The sequence below is a fragment of the Ovis aries genome, chromosome 15 (assembly GCF_016772045.2).
Source record: "Ovis aries strain OAR_USU_Benz2616 breed Rambouillet chromosome 15, ARS-UI_Ramb_v3.0, whole genome shotgun sequence".
In the NCBI taxonomy this organism is placed as follows: domain Eukaryota; kingdom Metazoa; phylum Chordata; class Mammalia; order Artiodactyla; family Bovidae; genus Ovis; species Ovis aries.
Genome location: NC_056068.1, coordinates 40,337,100 through 40,362,108, shown reverse-complemented (window position 1 = coordinate 40,362,108; position 25,009 = coordinate 40,337,100). Strand labels below are relative to the sequence as shown.

The 25,009-nt window shown below is 48.5% G+C and overlaps 1 protein-coding gene and 1 non-coding gene across 21 annotated transcripts in view; one reads left to right on the top strand and one right to left on the bottom strand.

Moving 5' to 3' along the window:
- The window catches only part of MICAL2 (microtubule associated monooxygenase, calponin and LIM domain containing 2), a 240,883-nt gene that overhangs the window by 4,672 nt on the left and 211,202 nt on the right, over nt 1–25,009 (top strand). For 3 of the 20 annotated variants that reach the window (XM_060399888.1, XM_060399899.1, XM_060399896.1), the window contains exon 1: nt 665–797. The exons of the other annotated variants lie outside the window; for them this stretch is intronic. The gene's annotated coding sequence lies outside the window, so the exon portion shown is untranslated. Of the gene's footprint in view, nt 1–664; nt 798–25,009 lie in introns of those variants that run through there. 20 annotated transcript variants of the gene reach the window in all.
- Nucleotides 8,060–8,132, bottom strand: TRNAV-CAC (transfer RNA valine (anticodon CAC)). The gene has a single exon. It is a non-coding gene; the product is annotated as a tRNA-Val (tRNA).

Sequence of the window (25,009 nt, the reverse complement as noted above, 5' to 3'; positions counted from 1 at the left end):
GGTTCCTATACCCGTTGTGATTTTGATATTTGCCTATTTTATTTTTTGACATTATTTTAAAGAATTTATCTGTGTTTTTATTTACATTTTTTAATGTTTGGCCCCACCACATAATTTGCAGGATCTTAGTTCCTCAACCAGAGATGGAACCCAGACCCATACAGTGAAAGTGCCAACCACCGGGGAATTCCCATACCTAAGAAAGCTGGAGCTGTGGAGGCAGGAAGCTGCGGAATCTATGCAGCCTGACCCTCGTTCCCATTGTACCACCTCACTTTCTTTCATGAGAATTTCATTCTGGTTTCCTCAGAATGAAGTCGTTCGCATGGTAGGCTCTTGATCTTGATTTTTTTAATTCAGGGAGTTGGTGATATCAAAGGAAGACAGAATAACATAGTGGGTTAAGAAAAAGGCAGGGCAAAGCTTCAGGCTCAGACGGCCTGTCTCATCCCCTTGGGAAAGTGCCTGATGGCCAGATGCCCCACTCACCTCACTTCGGGGGGCCCTGACCCCTCCCTCCACCATTTTCTGTTTTTCTCCATGCCACCTCCTCCGAGGTAGAAAGCACAGCTGCTCTGCACTGATAAGGCTCCTCCTTCTCAAGCCCTGATCATCTGGTCTCTGAACTCAGAGTTAGTGGGGGTGATGGGGACATGGGCCTTCTAGTCACAAACAAACCTTCATCTCAGGGCTGGGTCACAGTGGAGTGTGATTTTTGAGATGCTTCCCTTTTCTGCCAGCTGTTGAGAAAATGTCCATCCCTGTGTCCCAGAGGAAGAGCCATTTGTGAATACCAGGTATGTTGGTGGTTGTTTAGTCACTAAGTCGTGTCTGACTCTTTTGAGGCCCCATGGACTGTAGCCTGCCAGGCTCCTCTGTCCGGGGGTTTCCCAGGCAAGAGTACTGAAGTTGGTTGCCATTTCCTTCTCCAGGGGTTCTTCCCAACCCAGGGATCGAACCCACATCTCCTGCATTGCAGGTGGATTCTTTACCACTGGGCCACTAGGGAAGTCTGGTACTAGGTATTGTATTGTTTCTTAAATGCAATTGCTCTAAATATTACTACAGTTTATCCCAGGAAAACCTGTGTCTCCCTGGTGGCTGGCAGTGAGTTGTGTGTGTTTGTGTGTGGATGGTGCGGTGTTTGTAGGGTTGGGATTTTAGTGTGTTCTGTACTTGCGCTGGTGTTTCTCTCCCCTGAGAGTCAGAGCAATCTCCCTGTCCCTCCGCACCGGAATCCCCCCTCTCCTGGAGGTGCCCAGAGACCTTGGTGCTCTTGTATTCCTTCCAAGGCTCGGTCAGCTTTCTCTTTGGGGAATACAGAGATCAAGGCAGGGACTTGTTTCCTGCTGGTTTGGGGCTCAGGTTTTCCCTTCCGTGCAGCAGAGGATGTCTAGTGCCTATGTCCTTTCTAAAGGCAATAAGGTAGGATAGCGAAGAGTCAGCTGGCGGCCCCTGATCCCTGAGCTGCTGCAACAGCAGGTTTAATGGAACATTTGCAGGCTGGAGCTCCTGACACACCCAGTGCAGAAACCCAACCAGCCCAGAGACAGAGCGGGAGTCTAAGAACATCTCGTCCTGCACCGTAGTATCAATGTGTTAAGATGCGGAAACTACTTCTTGGCTCTGGTGACTCTGAATGGTTGGCTTTGGCTACTGATCTGAGAACTGACTGTATATGGTGAAGAGTTGCAGGATCTCAGGGTTTAACTTGTGCCAGGGCCAGGAGAATGAAGTGTAGGGGAGGATGAAGAAGTGCCAAAGTCGCTTGGACGTTCTGTTCACCAAGGAAAGCTGCTGGGGGCCTGGTAGAGCTGCTGAACCCTTCTGTTGGACAGTTTCATCTCAGGGAAGCAGCATGGGGGGTTGAGGTGTGGCCTGTGGAATTCACGGCTGCTGTAAAGTTGGGGTGCTGATGACTCCGCATATCAGGACAGCTGGGCTTTTGCACAATGGAATAGAAAGGTGATAACAGTCAGGAGCTCTCTGCTTGGAGGGGTGAGAAATCCAATAGTGGAAGAAAGGGACAGAATAGAGGATTAAGTAGGGGAGTCAGGGAAGCCTCTCTCCAGACCCTCGAGAAGAGGATACAGTCAATCTGTTTCCTAAAGGGATGTCATGGGGGGCTCATGCAACTAGTTGTGGACTTGGAGACCAAGGGGTTCATGCTCAGAGAGCTTCTAGCCATCTGCCTGGGCTTGCAGCAAGTTACCGTTGTGAGGGAGGAAAGAAGCTTCTTCTGGATTCCAGGCTTGCTGCGACCAGGGGACCCAGGACTTCCTGCTTGGTCCAGGTCACTATCTCCAGCTTGGGCGTGTCTGTTACCTTGTACCTGACATCTTGGGCTCTCTTAAAATTGACTCACCCATGGGAATTCCCTGGTGGTCTAGTGGTTAGGACTCTGCGCTTTCATTGCCAAGGGCCCAGGGTCAATCCCTGGTGGGAGAACTAAGAGCCCACAAACTGCATGGTGCGGCCAAAAAAAAAAAAAGACTCATCCCTCCCCTACCACGTGCATGGATGATGGTACTCACCCTCCCCCGCCCCATGTATACACACACACACACACACACCACACAAGTGATGCTACCACCTCCACACGCACATGCGTAGGTGGTGGTACTCACCCAGCCTCCCCCCCACATACCTGGATACATGACATTCACCTCCCCCCACACAGATGAGGCTATTCACTCCACACATGATGGGTGCATGGTAACATGTCCACTCAGGACAAAGAGAATTCAATGAAAAGCAGTCCCCTAGTCCTCAGTTCTCTTCCTCAGTGGCACTACTGTCCCCGGTCTCCTTGGCTCCTTCCAGATAGTCTAGGCATATATTTGTGCCTGTTTCCCTCTTCACTCCTCTTTCAGGCTAGAAAACCAAAGGACCCACGGGACTGCCGAGACTCAGCAGTTATCTGAATTAGCCAGGCATGGCTTGACTCCTGCCCTTCTACCCTGCTGTGTTGCCTCTTCCATTTAGGACCCTCTTTGGGCTGGATCTGTGGGTGCAGAGAGTCTGGGCACTCAGACACTCAGGGGCACTTTCTGGGTGCAGGTGACGGAGGCACAGACAAACAAATGTGCTAAGACAGACCTGGGCTTGAATCGGAGCCACATGGCCTTGGGCATCAATGAACCCTAGTGTTTAAAAAAACCCTAGTCTGTAAAAAAAAAAAAAGGAGTTATCACAGCAAACTCAGGGAATTGATGTAGAAATGAAATATTTGTGAAGTGCCCCACTTAGGTAGGCACTCAGAACTGTCGGTTCTTTTCCGCTTGTAAGGAGTGACCCATTTTCAGAATGAATGACACTGGCATGGCATCCTCTGGAGGACTTCCTGGAAATTTTCTTGGTGGATCCCTGAGCTTTTATTTCCCTGCAGATGGCAGCCGGTTCTCCATTTTCTGCCAAGCTGGGCTCTCCCCCACCACTTCTTCCTGCTCTGTCCTCCCGAGCCTCTGAACACCACCTCTTCCTCTGTCCTTCCATCCCCTCACCTCTCCCCTACTGTTGGTGAACAGGAGGCAGCAGGCGCCTGGAGAAAGCTCTGGGCTGTTTATGGCTGTTCTCTGGGGGTGTTTATGCTGTAATCTTCTTCAGAAGCTCCAGCAGATGTCTGTTTATTGCTGAAACTTCATCTTTATCTTCAGCATAAGAGAAGAAAGAGGCTATTTTTAAAGAACTTTAATTGGCAGGTCTGCACACCATGGCCTAGATTGCCTCCAAGTTTCATTCTTCATCACGCTTACTCTACCCATTTGAAACCCTTCAGATCCAGGCAGAGAGACCTTATATGTCCTGATTTTAGGGCAGTACTTACATTTGGCAGGCAGTGGTAATCTCTTAAAAAGGTAGGTCAGGGAAGCAGAGGCAATCAGCTGACTGTCTTTCTGGGTTGGGACAAATGGAGTAAGAGAGAGTAGCATTTGTGTGTCCATAGAAACCAACATCTTCCCCCACTTCTGCCCCTTCCTTCTCCCTACGCTGAGAGGGGCCTGCCTGCTGCCTGCTGATTAGCTGGGAGATCTTTAGCCTTAGCTTTCCCTTTGGACTCAGGTGGGGCTCAAGGTAAGGGGGGAGTGGAAGCAGGTACTTTCAAATGATACTGACCTCTCGGGAGGGAGGACGAGTAGAGACTGTAAGTCGCAGAAACTTGAGATGTCAGATTGGAAGGGACCTCTGAGGTCATCTAGTTCTCACTCCTGCCGCCTTGTTGTTGTTGTTGTTTTTTTACCTATGGGGAAACTGAGGCTCAGAGGCTTCTTGTATTTTTGTTTGTTTTATTGAGTTTTTTTAGCTGTACTTTGCAGCATGTGGGATCTTAGTTCCCCAGCCAGGGAGGGAAACCACACCTCCTTCAGTGGAATCATGGAGTCTTAACCATTGAACTGTCAGGGAAGTATCAAGGGTTCCTGATACTGAGTGGAGGCCAGAATGTGTGGTTCCTGGCTCAAGGTCACCTAGCCAGGTCGGAGTCTCTTCTCCACCCTCCATTTCTGTCAGGCTGTGAGCCTGTGACCAGGCTTGGGCAGCATACTTGGATCTGGCCTTCCCTTTTGCAGCACCAAGCTGCACCTCCCCTTTCTAGCAGGTCTCTTGTGCTTTGAACTGGGGCTTCCTAGGTGGCACTAGTGGTAAAGATGCTGTCTGCCAATGCAGGAGACACGAGATAAGCGTTCAGTCTTTGGGTAGGGAAGATCCCTTGGAGGAGGGCATGGCGACCCACTCCAGTATTCTTGCCTGAAGAATCCCATGGACAGAGGAGCCCAGTGGGCTCCAGTCCAATGGGCTAGCAAAGAGTCAGACATGACTGAAACAGTTTAGCACCCTGGTAGCACTGGCTTACACAGTGCTTTGGTGCAACATCTTCCCTTATCAGAACTACTGCCCCCAGAGTTCTGGGGCCTAAAATTCCCACCTTTGTCTTCAGCCTTTGTCTCCAAAGGGCCTTTGTTAAAAATATAGAATTTAGTATACTGTATTGGCATTTTTCTTTCTGGCTTACTTCACTCTGTATAATAGGCTCCAGTTTCAACATATATATGGAATTTAGAAAGATGGTAACGATAATCCTGTATGCGAGACAGCAAAAGAGACACAGATGTATAGAACAGTCTTTTGGACTCTGTGGGAGAGGGAGAGGGTGGGATGATTTGGGAGAATGGCACTGAAACACGTATAATATATGACACGAATCGCCAGTCCAGGTTCGATGCATGATACTGGATGCTTGGGGCTGGTACACTGAGATGACCCAGAGGGATGGTACAGGGAGGGAGGAGGGAGGGGGGTTCAGGATGGGGAACACGTGTATACCTGTGGCGGATTCATGTTGATATATGGCAAAACCAATACAATATTGTAAAGTAATTAACCTCCAATTAAAATAAATTTATATTAAAAATATATAGAATTTAACTGGGAAGGATATTATGTTGATTAGTTTATCTCCAGTTAACTGTCAGCTGAGAGCTAAACCTTGAGAGAATGGGGAATGAGTCAGCTAGAAGTAGGTGGAGAAGGGAATCAGAAAGGACTGGAAATAGGGTGCTGTCTGGGCTGGCATGGAGCATGGTGACCTATGCTCCTTAGAGCTTGGTGTTCAGCTGCCACGCTGAGGGGTACTGTGCTGAATGACAGAAGCAGAGCTTCCATCTAACATGTGGAGGAAGGTGCCTTAGACAAGCCCACAGATGCCCACGCATCAGGATAAGAGTTTGGAATGTTGCATTAGACAGTCACAGTGTGAGGGAGTCAGGGGAGGCCTCCTGGAGGAGGTGGCAGTTGGTCATTGAGATGGGCCTTGAAAGACAGGATTTCCACAGGCAGAGATGGGGAGAGGTAGAGCACAAAGAGATGTGGAAGCAGAAGGGTGTGTTCAGGATGTCACGTGGTAGAAATGTGGGGGCTGCCTAGGGGAACTGTGGAAGCTGAGGCTGGAATCAGGCTAGCCTTGAGTACTGGTGAATGAGGTGAGTATGGCCCTAACCCTGCAGGCAGCAGGAACCATTGGAGAGGGATGGTCAGAGTGCTCCTTCAGGCAGATCAGGTTGTGCAAGATAAGCTCATGTGAGAATCAGGGGTGGGGAATCTGTTAGGAGGTCTGCGCTGCCCTCCATGTGCTGGACAGGTACTCTGACCAGAAGGCCGTGGGGGTTGGGGAACAGAAGGGTCAAGGGGTGCTTAAGGCTGGGCCTGACTAAGGCCTTGTCTGTGCTTTTGCCTCACCGTCTTCTGTGGGAAGGGGGTCAGTATGGGCAACCCCCATCTTTCAGTTGATCAGGAAGGCAGCCCATTTGGAATGCCTCAGTTAGGGTCTTAGAAGATGGGACATCGATCACTTTCTGTGCCCCCGGTGTGCCTGTTCTGTGCTTCAGTGGCTCTATCTGCTGCAGAACAATAGTAATTGCCCTTACTTTTCACCACCTCACTACAGGAGGTCTCCTGCCTCAGGGTCAGCCTGAGGGGGATACTTAGAGGAGTCATGGGTGCTGAGGCCCTGGAAGTGGGTACCCATGGATTAAGAGAAGGTGTTACGTGCCTGCACATGGCTAAGGCAGCAAAGCTGGACTGGGCAAGGACCTCCATGATCCCCTCCTCCTTCACTGGAATCATTTCTAGGATGTCACCTGCTCACGGAGCACTGTGGGTCATCATCAGAAATGACTTGATTCTCCCCTTCTATGGTCTCATAAGCCCCTGACTATCCCCTTCAGGTGGGTGCTGCTCGGGTATCTGGTGCCCACTTTGAGTTGATCTCCCCAGTGGAGGAGGAAGCCTGGGCCTGCTGGCCGGCCGGCGTGGGACTGGACTGGATGTCTCCAGGCAACTGGAACACATAGGGCGGGGAGTTGGCTGACTCTCCCGCCCTCTGGACACCCTGGCCCTGGGAGGGGGCAAAAGCTGAGCTCAGCTTCTGTCCGCTCCAGAGTTAACCTGGCAGGTGGGAGGCATGGCAACCTGGTATGCTTACAGCTTTGACATTTGAGCAGAGCTGCTGGCACCTGTTCTCTGCCATAGACATCTCAGAAACACCCTTGCTTTATGTGTTGGAATAAATTGCTTCAGCAGCGAGCAAATGGCATGAGTTTTGTGCTTGTGGGAGCTTCTGATCGAGGGTGGGGATGGAACGCTGAGACAGCTTTCCTCTTTCTTTGTTCTCCTAACATCTGTGCTGCCAATATGAGGCCAAGTTGGTTCATTCATTGATTGCTCAGCTGAGCACTCCATTCATTCTGCCAGTCAAAACTTTTGGAGGTCCCTCTATTGGAAGCATGTGTCACAGACTGACCATGGCTTTCAGAGTGGCAGTGACACCTTGGTGAAGCCACTGACTTTCTGAGTGTCAGGTCCCTCTTCTGTAAGATGCTGACCGCGCTTGTCTCACAGGGGCCGTGAGGATTAACTGGGGCAGGGTATGCAGCACACCTGTCGCATGCCTGGCACAGAGCAGGCACGTAGGTGGCCCCCAGCTGGCCCACCGGAGCCGGCTATCACTGAGAACACAGTTGCAGGCCATGTTCCACTCTGCTTCAGATCCCCCTTTCAGTGCTGTTTCCTAAATGGCTTTTATCTCTAAGTGGTGACGTTTTAAGAGGATAACTGTGCTAAGCACGTAGGTGGGTAACAAAGAAAGACGGGTTGCCTTTCTCTTTGTGGTGAGTTTTCTCAGTCAGGCCTTGGGACCTCAGGGCTGTCACATGGGTGCTTGGTTTCCCCAGTGTGGTCCAGCCTGGCTTTCCAGCCTGTGAGGTGACCCATTCCATCTCTGGACAGCGCCTCCTATATCCCCTGCTGGCTCCCTATAGCTTCTGGCATCTGGGCCTAGTTCTTCCTCCTTGGAATCATAGAGAAGGATATTCTAGTCTCTCTTCCACTTGAAAGCTCTTCAAATACTTTTTTTTCTTTTCAATATTTATTTGGCTGTGTCAGGTCTTCATTGAGGCTAGAGGATTTTTTTTTTTCAGTTGCGGCACGTGCAGTCTTTTTTTAGTTGTTGCACGCAGAATCTTTAGTGGCACATGGACTCTTGGTTGCAGCATGTGGGATCTAGTTTCCTGACCAGGGATTGAACCTGGGCCCCCTGCATTGTGATTGCAAAGTCTTAGCCATTGGACCATCAAGAAAGTCCCCAGACACCGTCTTTTAAATCAAATCTGTGATATTGTTGATTGTAAGATATACCGTTCTCTTATGAACCTGCAAGAAATAGAAAGTGGTTCCAGTTAAACTGAAGAACAATACTTTGTTATTACTTAAAATGTTTATATTTACTGAAAGAATGCTCTTAGATTTTAGATATAAGCTTTTTGTCCATATCACTCTTGCATCCACATAAAAAGGAAAAGAAATGTTACAGCATTTTGAAAACATCACTTTTGGAATCCAAGTCTCTCAAATCACTTTCTGACTCAGAGTTATCAATATGTTCGTTGTTTTTTTTTTTTTTTTTTGTGACATATTATATTCTGGTGAAGTGGTGATGTATTTCTTAATCTCTATTGTCTTTGGAATTCTTTTTTCTAGGACTCACATTTCTTCCTCAAATGGTCCTTGAATGTTCTGGCTCTTGAAGTGTTGAGGGTTGCAGTTGTCCAGACATGTCACGGGGAATAATAGTCAAATTTCCATATGATAGTGGCAATGAGGCAATGACAACTATGCCACAGCTGCACTCTGGCCTAGGGTATTAGATGCTAGGGTATTATAAGATAATTCTGCTTTCAGACATTCTGTGACTGAAAATACTACACATCTCCTAATAAGTAAAATATGATACTTAAAGACAGCCCTCTTGTCCTCTCCTGAGTTTTCTTCCAGATTTACAACCCTTGATGCGGGTTCGGGTGTTTTCCTGGGGTTCTTCTCTGAACACACTCCATTTTTGTCTGTATCCTTGTAATACAGTGAGGTGAGTGCCCAGACCATCTATCATATTCATGGTGTGGTGTGACCACAGCAGAGGAAGGCAGGTATCCCCTCCCTAATTCAGGCCATTCTATTTCTTTTAATGCAGCCCAAGATTGCATCAGTTTTTCTGGCAACTACTTTACGTTTTTGACTCACTGACAATACTCCTGACAAAATCTTTTCTTTTTCTGGCTGTAGCACACAACTTATGGAATCTTAGTTCCCTAACCCAGAATCGAACCTGTACCCACTGCATAGTCCTAATCACTGGACCCCCATGGAATTATCCTGACCAGATCTTTTTAACATGGGGTGTTGCTAAACTGCTTCTCCCCTGTCCTTAACATGTTCTTTAGAATTTAAGTGCAAGCCTCCTCCAATCTGATTCAGAACAAGCATTTCTGTTAAATTTCAGTGTGTTAAATTCTGTGCAGCCCTTTCTCTTGAGCTCTTTCAGGATCCTGTTTAATGTGCTTTCCCTAGCATCATCCAAGTTGCCAATAAAATGCTTATTAGCAGAGAACCCTCTGCTAGAGTCCTCCCCTCCTGACATGATCTTTCATCAGCTTGCTTGGGGACCCCTGCCTCAGTCCCTGCCTTTTGCTTTCCTGACCTCTAACCAGATGCCTTTTTGAATCTAGTTATGCCAAATCTATCGTAATTCTCCACCAACTGTCAAGAATCCTATCCCAGAAAGGCATGGACACTCCTTGACATCACATGCTCTCAGTTCCCAGAGGGCTCCGGGACTGCTTTCGGGTATCCCCAGAGTGCCCCCACAGATGCAGTTCAGTGGTCTCACCTGCCAGAGTTTCCAATGCTCTGGGCCAACCAGGGGGGTGGATGTCATTGAAATTATCTAAATATCCTTTCCTAAAACTCCAGGCTTCCCCCACCCCCTACCCTTTCTCATCTCAGTGTTGGATCTTGACGTGTCAGTCTAAGGATAGCTCTCTTCAACAGGGGCCATCGTGTGCCCAGAGTCGGAGCCAAAGTCTTGTTTCCCAGGGTCCCTTGATACCTCTGGACGTCTTGGCTCAAGATGACCACCAGCCCTTCCTGTGGTCTGGGCATGTTGTGCAGTCTCAGCTCGTCTCACTGTCCTCCTTTGGTTCATGGTCTGGGAGGAGGCTGTCTCAGGGGATCCTTTTGTTTCATATCCTTCTCCCAGTGATAGGACCTGGGCTTTTCAACAACTCACCTTGTCAAGGTTCCCGGTGCAACCACGTGGCTCTATTCTCTCTCACTCACATGCCAGCACAGTGTGAAGGTTCTGTAAACACTAACTCACTTCATTCCTTTTTTTTGAAAAAAGTGTATGTATTTTATTTTTAGCTGTTCTGGGTCTTTGTTGCTGCATATGGGCTTTTCCTAGTTGTGGCCAGTGGCTGGGGGGTACACTTGGTTGCGGTGTGCGGGCTTCTCATTGCGGTAGCTTCTCTTGCTGTGGAACACATGCTCTAGGGGGCACAGGTTTCAGTAGTTGCAGGGCACGCGTGGGCTCAGTAGTTGCGGCTCCTGGGCTCTAGAGCACAGGCTCAGTAGTTGCGGCTCCTGGGCTTAGTTGTTCCACAGCATGTGGGATCTTCCTGGTCCAGGGATCGAACCTGAGTCTCCTGCATTGGCAGGCAGATTTTTTAACCGCTGAGCCACCAGGGAAGCCCTCACTTCATTCTTGTGTCAGCCCCATTAGAGAAATACCCTCATGCTCCTCACTTACTAACGAGGAAATTAAGGTGCAGAGGGGTTCACTGACATCTCCAGATTCCACAGCTAGGAGTGGGAGGGGGAGTTCGTATCCAGTCAGGTTGCCATCAGGTCCAGCTCTGAAGCATAATGGTGAGCTGCCTGCTTCCTAAAAAGCCCTATCTGCCCTCCCTGTCCTCCTCACCCTCCTGCCCCTCCCTCTCTGTGCCTTCTTGTCTTCACTCCCCTCTGCCCTTCCCCCATCCTCCACTGCACAGTTAGAATTGCATTTCAGAGCATCAGAATCATTTACTTCCTCAATCTCAGGTTCCAGAGCCCTCCTATTCTTTTAGCAATCTAAAGTCTGTTTCCTTAGAGTCTCAGACCCAACTTCCCCTTCTCGGTCCCTCCCAAGTTCCAGAGGAAATGATTGCTTTTCCTCCACAGTTCCTTCCCGTGTCCCCCGTGGTCAGTACCCATTCAGTCACTGCCATGGGAATTAGGTTAGTCCCTCTCCTATAGATGCTTCCTCTCTCTTCTTGAAGGTGAAGAGCTCAGCGAGGCTGATTGGAGCTTTTAGCCAGTGGGGCTTTAATGCCAACAGAATGGTAGATCCCACTGCCTGCCCCGCAACCCCAAGGGCTTTCATCCACTGACTTGGGATTAGGGTCACCACAGAGCAGTAGTGCCTGCAGTGACTGGACCTTTAACCTCAGTCACCTCCCACACGAGTCCTCTGGAGAATTCTCTCAGCCCTCTCTCCTCACACACCTATACCCTAGGATATTCCCACAGCCCTCTCTCCTCTCACAGCTGTCCTCTGGAATATTCCCTCAGCCCTCTCTCCTCACACACCTGTCCTCCAGAGTATTACATCAACCCTCTCTCCTCACACACTGGTCCTCTAGAATATTCCCTCAGCCCTCTCTCCTCACACACTGGTCCTCTAGAATATTCCCTCAGCCTTCACTCCTCACACATGAGTCTTCTAGAATATTCCCTCAGCCTTCACTCCTCACACACGAGTCCTCTAGAATATTCCCTCGGCCCTCACTCCTCACACACCTGTCCTCCAGAGTATTACCTCAGCCCTCTTTCCTCACACACTGGTCCTCTAGAATATTCCCTCAACCCTCTCTCCTCACATACTGGTCCTCTAGAATATTCCCTCAGCCTTCACTCCTCACACACGAGTCCTCTAGAATATTCCCTCAGCCTTCACTCCTCACACACCTATCCTCCAGAGTATTCCATTAGCCCTCTCTCCTCAGACCTATCCTCCAGAGTATTCCCTCAAGCCTCTCTCCTCACAGACCTATCCTCCAGAGTATTCCCTCAGGCCTCTCTCCTCACAGACCTATCCTCCAGAGTATTCCCTCAGGCCTCTCTCCTCACGCACTGGTCCTCTAGAATATTCCCCCAGCCCTCTCTCCTCACACACGAGTCCTCTAGAATATTCTCTCAGCCTTCACTCCTCACACACCTATCCTCCAGAGCATTCCATTAGCCCTTTCTCCTCAGACCTATCCTCCAGAGTATTCCCTCAGGCCTCTCTCCTCACACACGAGTCCTCTAGAATATTTCCTCAGCCCTCGCTCCTCACACATCTGTCCTCTGGAGTATTCCCTCAGCCCTCTCTCCTTGCGCACATGTCTTCCAGAATGTCTTTTTGTTTCATGGGCCTTTCACATAGACTCACCTCTTTTTCTTTGTGTAGAGATCCTCTGTCTCGCTGTCCTAATACAAGTTCATTCCTTTAAAAGATAAAAGCTAGGCATAGGGATGTGTGTACTCTGCCCCCTGTAAGAAAGAATACATATTTCTGTTCGCGTGTATGTACATAAACGCCATCAGTAATGAGATACAAGCCTCTGATAACTATAGTTACTGGTTCCAGAACAGGGACAGACTGGGTTGATGCGACGGGAGTAGGAGGGGCACATTTCCTGGATACATCTGTACTCTTTGAACCCAGTGAAGTGTTTGCCATTCAAAATTTTAAAAAGCATAGATAATCTGGGAGTCCTGATTGGCGAGCTGTAGATAGAGGATGACAGCTGGTTGAGTTGGCATGCTGCCTTCTGCTCCCAGGTGTGCCTGCTTCCTTAGGTGAGATCGGGCTGGTCACAGCTCACTAACTCACAGCGAGGACACCAGGAGACCCTTCCCTGGATACGGCATGGGTCCAGCACAGAGAGATTCTGCAGCACAGAGGGCCCCCTCCATTCCTCCCTGATTCTCATCTCTCCAAGCTCAGAAGTAGATTGAGATTTTTCTGCCTTTTGTTCTAATCTCAGTTTACATTTTTCTGCCTTTTGTTCTAATCTTGGTTTACTTAGAGCTGGTACTCAGAAGGTGCACCTGGGCCTCGAGTGTTGGTTTTCTGCAGTAAGTCACCTAAAACATCATGTTTTGTTTTATTTATCTATTTTTAAAATTTATTTTACTATGTATTTTTTGTTTTGTTTTCTCCTCTGTTATTTGAAGAAGTTGAAACACTTTGAATGTCTGGGTCTGCCTGGAACAACTATGTCCTTTCCTTTTCCAGATCTGTGGGACTTAACATATCATTTCTTTCCTGGACATCCTCATCTGCCTAGTGCATGGGTGTGTGTGATTAGAAAGTGTCTGATACCCTTTGAGAACACAAGCGGATGACTGGGTTTGCAGATAACCAAGGTCAAAGCAGGCCCTGAAGAAAGAAATCAGGGCATTGGGAGAAGCTAGTCCAGGTACCTGTAATTGAGGAAGTGACCTGATGGGGACAGTGACTTGCTTATGTTGGGCAGTTAATTAAAAAGCATACATTTAGCACCTACTGTGTGCCCCAGGCCCTGTGCCATGTGGATGACAATATGCTTAAGGCCCAGCCTCTCCTCCCAAAGCCTTCACAGTATTCTGGGGAAAACAAGACACACATGTTTTGTTTTGTTTTTTAAATGAACAGATTTTGGTGACAGTTCAGCTCAGTCATAGCAGGCAAGTGACAAAGTAGTTCATGACTAATTTCCGTGTGACTGGTGGAAACAGCAGTGGGTGTGGGGGAGTGTTTTCTGGAGGCTGGAGAGGGCCTGGAAAGCTTCCTGGAGGAGGTGGATGAGAGGCGGCTGCATTTGGTATTATCTTCAAGAGTAGGTAATGTACAGATGGATAGTGGGAGGAAGATGAGAGCATCTCTAGTGGTGTCCAGGAGGGGAATCGCCTGGCTTGAAGGTGGGACTCAGAGATGAGGCTGGCAGAGGAGTTTAGTATGGATGCTGACTGCTTTCAGTATGGTGGATAGAGAGAAGGTGTGCGTGAGTGTAAAAGTCCAGAAAAGGAATGGGATGATGAGGGCCCAGGGTCTTACAGGGAACTCTTGTAAATCCTGGGAAGACTTTGGCCTTTAGACATTTTAATCGAGGCATCTCTCGTGTGTCTTCCAGAAATGTTCTCAGGAGCAAAGAGGAGTCCAGAAACATTAGCCATACCCCCACCATTGTTTTGTTTGGACACTTGCTTCTTAGAGGCATTTTAAATGTTTATTCATTCAGCAGCTATTTATGAGTTCTTGTTATTATTTAGTCGCTAAGTCATGTCCAACTCTTTGTAATGCCAGGGACTGTAGCCCACCAGGCTCCTCTGTCCCTGGGATTTTCCATGCTAGAATACTGGAGTGGGTTGCCATCCCCTCTTCCAGGAGATCTTCCCAACCCAGGGTCAAACTCATGTCTCTTGTGTTGGTAGGCAGATTCTTTACCACTAGCCACCAGGGAAGCGCTTATGAGTTCTTACTCTGTGCCAGAAACAGTTCTAGGTGCTGCAGTTACAGCAGGGAAAAATAAAGAAGGTAAAATCCCTTGCCATATGGGACTTCTATTCTAGGAGGGAAAGAGAGACAATAAAGACTTAAAATGTGTGTGGCCAGGTGATGAGAGGTGGTTGAAGAACACTAAAGCAAGCAGGAAGTGAGGGCGTGTTGGGTGCAGGTGGAGGGAAGCAGTCAGGAGTGCTGTAAGTTTAAAAAAGAGTGGTCAGGAAAAGCCTTGCTGACTCGCCGTGTTCTAGGACTTATAAGCCAGCAAGTGAGAAGTCTGGGGCCAAAGAGAAGGAGACTACTCCAGACAGATCTTGTTGGGACCCTGAGTCCTATATTGATCCTCTTCAACCCACTGGGGTCTTCAGTTCTAGGTGGCAGGGAGCCTTACAGTGTTCTTGAGTAGAGGAGTATACGGGAAGATGTCCCCAGTGGTTTTGTAGAGGACAGGATATAGGGGACTGAGGCAGAGAGGCTGGTTGAGAGGCTGAGATTCCAGAAGAGGACCAGGGCCCATTGATTTGACGTTTCCTGCCTGGGAGTGGTGGGGCAGAGCTCGGGAGCAAGCCATGGCAGTGGGGTGAGGGTGAGAGTGGACACTGGCAGAAGAGGGTGATGACAGGGCTCAGGTTGTGGGGGGTGACGCAAATCCCCGAAGCTCTTAGAATGTGAGACTTACACATTCTTGCTGTGACTTTTCTTTCATTATTTTAGTATAGTAGAATGTTAAGAATCCTTTGGGCAAGTTATTTAACCTCTTTGTGCCTCAAGCTCCATGTCTATAAAGCAGTACCTGGCATATAGGAAGTCTGTATATTACAGTATACCATCTTTAAAGTCTATTTCTCTCCCCCCATGTATGAGTAAAATTAATGTGTTGGACATATTCTTCCTGTTGTCCTAAAGCTACACCAATTGAAGAAAGCGATGCTTTTCAGGATTAAATGAGAGAATGCCAGTAACGGATTTAACTTAGTGACAGGTGACTACTAGTTAAAAGTGCTACTGTTACCACCAAATATTGTGGGGAAAAAATGATTTTCCAATGGAAATCCTTTGTTAAGTCGTCTGATTCATCCCAACATATTAAGCCTATGGTGTGCCAGGTGCTATACTGGACATGTTCTTCCTTTCTTCTTTACGACTGCCTGAAATGAGAACTGTTAACCACATTTTATTGATGAAGAAGCTGAGGTTCAGAGAGGCTTAGATTTGCCTGAGGTCACACAGCCGAGTAAGAGGCAGAGCCTGAATTCTCAAATTTTTCCCCCCTGACTACCTTTTACAATAAGCACAAATTACTTCATAAATGAGCCGTTATGTAAATGTATGTTGACATACAGTTTCTTACATCAATCTCCCTTGGTATTTGGTGCCCACATGGAGTCTTGGGGAGTACAGAGCCCTGGCCAACTTCCTGAACAGATCAGGGCAGCATCAGAGTGGAGGCCCTGGCCCAGCGGTCAGAGCTGCCCAGGAGCAGGAGAGGCCATGAGTGAGTTGGTGCCCTGCCTCAATGACTCATCCCTGCAGGCCTTATCAGAGCCTTTCAGCTGCAGAGAGTCTCTGAGATCTGTCTAGGCTGACTACGCCCCTTGTGGGCTAGAGGAGCAGTCTGATGGGTTCAGATTCCAGTTCCACCATTTACCAGTTGCATGAGGCCAAGAAAGAAGTGAATTGCTTTGTGCTTCAGTTTTATCATCTGTGAACCAGTTCATAGGCTTCTTATGAGAAATAAATGAGGTGGGCCATTAAGTACTTAGAGGTGCCTGGCCCATAGCAAGCACTCACAAAGAAAATATTATGCTAATAATTATTATAATATTATTTTTAAAAGCCTCCAAAACTCTGAGACCCGAATGAAATGTCCCATCCTCTCCACACAATCCGTCCAGTAACATGTGTTTGCTTTGCCTTATTGTACAAATGTGTTTGGAGCTTTCCCCTCACCAGACAGTGAGTGCGTGAGACCAGGAAATAGGTCTCAATTGATGGTTTTGACATCCCTGAAGACATGTGCCTTGTCTAGAAGGTTTGCCAAATAGAATGGATTCCCAGTTTCCCGTTTCCCCCGCAGTCGAGTATTTTACTTGAAGCCCCCGCCTGCCAAGACTGTGGGAAATGTCTGCCATTTCTAAGGGCACTTTATAGTTTGCTCTGTCTTCAGTCGTCCTTGTATGGTCATTGGTTATTGTCTCCATTTAATAGATAAGGAGACCGTGACTCCTCAGAGTTAAAGTAATTTACCCACAGACTGGCTGGTGGAAGATAATGACACAAGTGCCCCTGCTCATCCCAGGTGCCCCCATCTGGAGACTCAGGAATTGACCATTCCCACAAGCCCCTTCCTCATTTCCCCTTTGTGCCTCTCTGGAGGAGGGTGGGGTAGAGACTGTGACTAACACACCTTTCTACAGTTTTATCCTCTCCCTCCTCCAGGTTCTGTTATTTCTAAAAAAGCACATGATGATGGCTTGTGCTAAACCAATGATCAGAGTTGCTTAAATCATCGCAGCCCTGTTCTACCTTTTCTGTGGGTCCGAGGCCTGGGCTGGGCTTGATCAGGAGCTGAGACAGTGGGAGGGCATTGTAGCTTTCAGCATTTGGAGCAGTGCCTGAGGACAGACACTGAGCTCAATGCCCAGGCTGGGGGGTCTAGGGGTTAGGGGGGGAACCTGTACTCAGAAGTGGAGGAGGCTGGCATCACGGCTTGGCCCAGGCGGAAGAGCAGGCACTAGGTGTGGAGTTCAGAACGATGTCCAGGGTGCACAGGGCTGCTGGGGGCCGAAGCAGACACTCCTGGAGGCGAGAGGCACTTCCTTTCCAGGAGGTGAACAGGCAAATGGTCTTTTCAGCTAGTTCAGTTCAATCGCTCAGTCATGTCTGACTCTTTGCGACCCCATGAATCGCAGCATGCCAGGCCTCCCTGACCATCACCAACTCCCGGAGTTCACTCAAACTCGCGTCCATCGAGTCAGTGATGCTATCCAGCCATCTCATCCTCTCTCGTCCTCTTCTCCTCCTGCCCCCAATCCCTCCCAGCATCAGACTCTTTTCCAATGAGTCAACTCTTCACATGATGTGGCCAAAGTACTGGAGTTTCAGCTTCAGCATCATTCCCTCCGAAGAAATCCCAGGGCTGATCTCCTTCAGAATGGACTGGTTGGATCTCCTTGCAGTCCAAGGGACTCTCAAGAGTCTTCTCCAATACCACAGTTCAAAAGCATCAGTTCTTCGGCGCTCAGCTTTCTTCACAGTCCAACTCTCACATCCATACATGGCTACCGGAAAAACCATAGCCTTGACTAGACGGACCTTAGTCAGCAAAGTAATGTCTGCTTTTGAATATGCTATCTAGGTTGGTCATAACTTTTCTTCCAAGGAGCAAGCGTCTTTTAATTTCATGGCTGCAGTCACCATCTACAGTGATTTTGGAGCCCCCCCAAAATAAAGTCTGACACTGTTTCCACTGTTTCCCCATCTATTTGCCGTGAAGTAATGGGACCAGATGCCATGATCTTCGTTTTCTGAATGTTGAGCTTTAAGCCAACTTTTTCACTCTCCACTTTCACTTTCATCAAGAGGCTTTTTAGCTCCTCTTCACTTTCTGCCATAAGGGTGGTGTCATCTGCATATATGAGGTTATTGATATTTTTCCCGGCAATCTTGATTCCAGCTTGTGCTTCTTCCAGCCCAGCATTTCTCATGATGTACTCGCTAAGGTGAACCTAAATCCTGGGCTCCAGGATGGACTATAATCCAGACTTACCCGACTGTAGGGTTGTTCCTTAAGAAGAAGAATTTACCATTTGGTCCAGGTTATTGAGAAAGTACCTACCATGTCCTGGGAATACGAAGTCCAGTGAGATAGGGACTCTGCTGTGAAGAGTTATCTGCTACAGCTTGGGAACTGTGCCGCCTTCTCCTTCCTGGGAACCTTAAATGTCAGGGTGGTGGTGATGATACATAGGTGCTTATGCAGTGTTCAGATTCCCAGTGTCCTGGAGCTTGGGCTAGACTCTGGATCTGGCAGGTCGTCACAGCAGCATAGGCTGGGAGTTGGCAAAAACGCCTGCTCCTCCAACTGGGTTTTAAGCCTGCTTTGGGGAAAGAGGGGTTATTGGGCCTTTATAATCATGTTTTTTTTATTCCCTCCGTGATTATTGTGTGACCAAAGGAACAGTCACAGGAGTGCCTCTGGAGTGTGGGTGAGAAAAATCCCAGAAAGAACGACCACCAAGATAATGGCTCAGGTGCCCATCCCTTGCTCAGAGCAGTCCCTCTTTCTCCAACTTGGTCAAACTCTGCCACCTCTCTGCCTACCTGCCTGGCTCATCCCTGCCTCCAGCTCTTTGCTTTTATGGTCTGCAGTGCTTTCCTTTACTTCTTGGTCTTTCTCCAGCCTCACCCTTCAAGGCTAAGATTTAGCCCTGCCTACTTCAGAAAGGTTTCCTAAACTCTCTCAGCCAAAACTCCCCCTCTTTTTTCCATATGCCTCCCGGGTGGAGAGCCAGCAGCCCCCAGTTTGGCATTTACATGTTATGTAATGTGTTTTGAGCACTTGTCAACAGGCAGCAGAGCAGAGACTGGAACTTTGAAGTCTGGTGGGTCTGGGTGTGTGTTCTGGCTATGATTCTTATGAACTGTGTCATCTGGGGTAGATGCTTTGATTTCGCTGAGTCTAAGTTTCCTCATCTGAACTTAAGGATGTGCCTGTCTCACAGGCAAGTTGTAAGGATCTGGTGAAATAATCCACACAGAGCACTTAGCACACGATTCCTGGCTCATAGTAAATGGCTGATACACGGCAGCCTTTGTTAACTCTTTGACATGTATTATTTTATTTAATCTACACCCTAGCTTTATAAGGTAGACGGCATTGCCCCAAGGTCTCAGGATATGCATGCAGTGAGGCTCGCTTCCAAGCCCAAGTGCCAGCTGTCCCTGAGGTAGCACTCTTTCTTCTGCTGCCTCTGCTTCCCAAGTTCAGACCCCTAGTCCCCATGCTTTTTGGTGTTTTTCACAGTCTTAGCCAGAAAACTTAGCAAATGTTTATTAAATGATTCTTCCTGGCTGATTTGATGGGAACCAGGAGGGCAGGGAATAGGACCCATTCAAGCGTTCCATCCCCTTTCAGATGTCTAGCTGATCCAGCTTGTCCACAGGTTCCTGCCAGTATACTGCATACCATTCCAATACCAGGCAGGGCATGGTGCCTTATTGCACCCAGTCAAGGAGGAGGGAAACCAATTCATCCCTTGAGGGCAAATCAGTCTACTCCTTTTAATTAATGTATTTATTTTTAAATAGCAGAAAATAAACTTTGAAAAGAACAAGAAAAGTAAGGGAAATACATGCCTGGATAATCCCCCATGACTGGGCAGCCACTGCCTAAACCCAGCTGCTGGAAAGCAAACAGAAAAGCCGGGAGCTGGCAAGCAAGCTCTGGGTGGCCTGTGGCATTTTGAAGTGTGTGTCCTGTGAGGGTCAGTAGGTGAGGGCCCTCAGGAATGGCTTACTGAACTACGCAATACCCGTGGGTGCAACTGGGGCCCTGACAAGGCTGCTGCTCTTGACATTATTGTAGTCAGGATGGTTTTCACATCATCTTAGATCATGGTTTTCAGTTTTTCTCCAGCAAACTTTGGAAGCTGCCACTTCCTTCTCCTTCGGTACCAGCTGATGTTTGTGTCTGCATAGTCCTCATGCCAACTGGTTATTTAGTTTACGTCTGTGTAGACCTTGGCATTGAGCTCCCAGGGACCTGTGGAAGAAGATTGCTGTGCGTGCTGGTTTATGTGTTCACTCCACGGCTAACGCTGCAGGAGGTGATGGAGGTGACCCGTGCGTTTTGATTCTTTGTTTTTGCTACCAGGCTGGGGTTTGGTTTTTGCTTTGGTTTCTCTAAAACTCTTTAAAACAACATGTGAAGGTGGAGCATCTTTCCCTGGAGGGAGCTAAGAGGGTGCTGTTAGAAGGCCTGGAAGTACAGAAATAGATTCCCTTTGGGTGCTGGCCCAGGAGGTGGCAAGAACATGAGACAAAGTCTTTACTAATAGTGTTCAGCCCATGCTGTGTGTCAGGCACTGTAGCTGTACCTGTGGACTCAGAATCTCTTGAGAAAAGTGACAGAAAGAAGCACCCCCCTCCCCCACCAAAAGAAAAATTTCCGTGGGATTCTGACCTGCATATCCTGTTTAAAGCCCACGGATACATGCCGTCTTGTTACCATCACTCTGGAGCTCTTGGAGACTGAAATAACTGATGCTCAGAGAAGGAAAGAGCCAATATTCTGCCTGTCTTGTCAGTGCCTGGAGGTCTGTCTCTGGGTGGGGTGGAGGCTGGTTGTAGATGGTGGGGGGGGGGCAGGGGGTTGCAGTGCATCCTGTATCCCTTCGCTTGGTCTGAACACAGGTGTGAAAGGCAGCAGATGAGCCTGGAGGAAGAGGAGGCCTCAGGCAGAGGGATCAGAGAGTGCTGAGGAGGCAGCATGAGGGGTACCCCACGCAGCAGGCGCTAGCAGTGTGACCTCAGCCAGTTAGTTACTGATCTCTCTAAGCCTCAGCTTCCTCACCTGGAAAATGGATTGGATGAGCATCCAGATCCTAGGACTGTGTGAAGTTTAGATGCAATCATATCCGCAAAAGTCATTTAAGGGCTCAGACAAGCTAATTTTTCGTCCCTCACTTGCCCTCTAAAGGGATTGTTTCAAGTAGCTGCCCAGATGTTTTCCTGTATCACTGTGAAGCCAGTAGAAACAAGCTGTCTCCTTTCTCTTCTTTCATTTTCCTATTGCTCACGGCAAGTGGGACCCACATCTGAGGCTGGGTTCCCAGCCCGGGCCGCAGGGCTGGGCTATTCCTCTTTTTGGTTCCAGCATCTTCCTCTCCCAGGAAGGGTGTGGGTCCAAGGGCTGTGGGCAGCTCCTGTCACCTCAGTTTGTGGAGATGCCTTGCTGCCCATGTTTGCTTTTTCCTGGCTGCCTGGGTCTCAGTGAGAGTGTGAGTAGGATTTAGTGATGATAAAGCAGCCAATTGTTGACTGCTGCTATTAGTGGGGATTCTTTGGGTTTCAGGTGATAGGAACCCAACTTGAATGAGCTTAAGCAAAATGGAATTCACTGGAAGGTTCCAGCAGAGGTACAGAAACTCAAAGGAGGCACTGCAGAATCCAACCCCAGAGAGAAAACATGTCCAGCATCCCCTACTTAGTCTGTGTCGGCAGGCAGCTTCCAGCTGACCCCATGCAGCCCTGCATGGGATCCAAGAGGGTCAGGCTTTCCCCAGGACTTTTAGATTGGATTGACCCAGTGTGGAGTGCCTGCACACACTTTATACCTAAGAATGTATAAAGAAAGATATTCTGATGAACCTATCCTGAGTCCCATGCTTTCCTTTTAGGTTGCTGAGTGAGGGATGGGGTAGAATCTATTATTGGAGCAAAGCAAGAAGGATGCTAGAAATATTAATAATTAAGTATAACAGGAACTTTTATTGAGTGCTTACTTTGAACCAAAAGTTATTCTAAGCTTTTTACGTATGCTGCTGCTGCTAAGTCGCTTCAGTCATGTCCGACTCTGTGCGACCCCATAGATGGCAGCCCACCAGGCTCCCCTGTCCCTGGGATTCTCCAGGCAAGAACACTGGAGTGGGTTGCCATTTCCTTCTCTAATGCATGAAAGTGGAAAGTGAAAGTAAAGTCACTCAGTCGTGTCTGACCCTCAGCGACCCCATGGACTGCAGCCTACCAGGCTCCTCCATCCATGGGATTTTATAGAACTCGCTTAATCTTTACAATCAACCCTATTTTATACACCAGGAACCTGAGGCACAGAGAGTTAAAGCAATTTGCTAAGGTCACATAGCTAGCTAGTAGGAGAGCCTGGATTGAACACAAGCAGAGAACTCCAGAGGTGCTCCTAACTGCCACCTCTGATGCAGACAATACAAGATGCAGATGCCATCTCCAAGCATTTATTGTTCAGTTGCAAACTTTGAACGAAACACCGGACTGTGTCCTTTATGGCATAATCTCATTTCATCTTCTGAACAGCCTTGTGGAGTAGGTGCTAACATTATCCCCACTTGCAGATAAGAAACAGTCTCATAGAGATTATGTGACTCGCCTAGGCCACCTGACCAAAGTGACAGAGGCGGGATAGGAATTCAGGTTTACCTGGTGCCAGGGCCTGAGCTGTGCCCACTTTGCTGGGCAGCCTTTGTGTTTAGACACTCTTCTTGCTGTGTTGGGTGCCCCCCCCCGGTACTTGGGGTGAAGAGCAGTTCTGACTCCGCATCTGGGCCTTTGTCCTTTGGCCCCAGAAGTTGGGGTGCGGAGACCTCTGCTTGGCACACACTGCAGAGGGGCTGGCTTTGTGGTTCTGAGCTTATTTTGGTGTGTCTCACACTCACTCACACCGAAGGGTTCTTGAACAAGCCCTCAGTGCATCTAAACTCTGGATGTCTTCATTCCTCCATTCAGCAAATTTCATGAATTGCCTAGGGGGTGCCAGGCCCTGTTCTCAAGTTCTTGAGGTTCCTCAGTGGGACTCTGACTCTATGGAAGTAGGACTCCCCTGAGTCCCTCTCACATCTTTCGGGATCCATGAGGCTACTCAAGCTTGCTGGAAGCCTTTCCTGCACCACCTAAGTCAGGCCCTCCTGGGGGCCTGGAGACTTCATACTTCTTTGTTTGGGATTGGCATGATGGCAAATATGAGAGTGGGGATTGTTTCCTCACTCTGATTAATGCGAAGGGAAACGTGTCAGGGAGCAAGTGTGGGCCTGAGCTCCAGTTAGCTCCACCATGAGTCCCAAGCCGCGATGGTTGGTACAGATTGAGACTGGGCCATCCCTCAGTTCTGCCGTCTGTGATGTGTCTGTATTACCTGCCTCACTGGGTTGCTGGGAGGATTATCTGAAATAGCACATGCTAACCATCTGTTGTAATGCCTTCCTATAGGTTAATCCTGCTCCCTCCTCTTAACAATCAGCTAGTTTCGTAGGTCTCTCTAACAATCAGGGCCTCTGGATGAGGGCAGGTTATAAGGGATCCTTGATGAGGAAATCACCAATTACGTCAAGTTCTTCCTTTGGCTGATGAGAAAACTGAGGCCCCTCAAGGGGAAAAAGAATGGCCTTCTGATTTAGTGATGCTAAAGGGAGTGTGTTTGACTGTTGGTCATATGGAGGGTACGAGGTGGCCCTTGGAGTGACTGGATCAAAGTGTGTGCACAGGCCTGTGTGCCCAGGCCTGACTGGTGGTTAGCCCTTGTAGACTGGTCCCCAAATGCCCACCTCCATCCAACCATATAGACAGTCCAAGTAAAACCTCAAAGAGGCCCTGTTTCCTACTGTTGGTCTTAGAAACATCCCACAGGGGAGGGGCTTCCATTCCTGGCATCGGGGGAGTTCCCTGGTTCTCACACCTGATTTTGAGAATGGTGGAATTCTGCACCAGGGTGTCCTGCTCCTCCACCCACTGTACCCAGAAACTGCAGGGGAATAGAGGAGTGGAGGCCTCCTCCCCCTGACTTCTGGCTAGAGGTGGCAGCACAGAGCCTATAGCTCAGGCTGATAGAATGTGGCCAAGGCAGGCCAGCCTGTTTGTCAGCTGCCAGGGGCTGGAGAGGTGTGGCTTGATAATGTAGATGAAGACAAGGATGATTGCAACTTCTGCCAGGTGGCTGCCATTGGGTGAGCGGGCCCATCACAGCTGTGCTGGGACATCTCTCACCTCAGCGTGGTAGGAGAGAGACTGAGTACCTGGTCAGCCAGGCCTGGGCTTGACAAGGGCCTTCTGCTTTCCAAGCCTCTACGGACTGTGAGGAGCCACTGAGATAAAGCATGTCTGGTCTCTAACAGTCCTCCTTCCACACATGGCCAGCGCTCGGTAAATGGTAGCTTTTCTCTCATTGATAGTCTGAGGATTTTGAACAGTGAGTCCCAAATCCCAGGCTCTAAATGCAGCCTGTACTAGAGAGAATACATATGTATTTCTGTGGGCATTAGGCCTACCACCTTGCTGAGCAAAAGTGCCTATGTCCGTGGAGTGTGGGGATGGCCTCTTGTTGGTCTCAACTTTTGCATTTTTTTTGCCCTTTTGAGGTAACCTCTTAGAAACTTGGAATTGTAAATCTTTAGAATTTTTGTAACTCTAGGCTTCATTTTCCAAGCAGGTGTAGAAGCATTTTCTGCAGAAGAAAGGGGATGTAACCAAATCACTTGGAAGCCAAAATCATAGTGTTTAGGAAACTCAGCCATGATCAGATGGTCCACTTTTATGACTTCTTAGTTTATTCAGCATTTTGGACCCTTCTACCTTGGGAAGTATGGCAAATTTTACATTGTTGACTTGTTACCAAATTTTTACACCATTTCGATTCCTTTCTTCATGTCTTAATCTTAGAAATTCTGGCATTTTCTATTTCTACTGAAGCAACTAAGAAAGCATTCTTGGGAGTTTCCTAGTGGGCCAGTGGTTAAGAATCTGACTTCTAATGCGGGAGATGTGGATTCGATTCCTAGTCGAGGAGCTAAGATCCTACATGCTGTGGGGCAACGAAACCCAAGTACCACAGCTAGAGAGCTTGTGCACTGCAACCAAGGACCA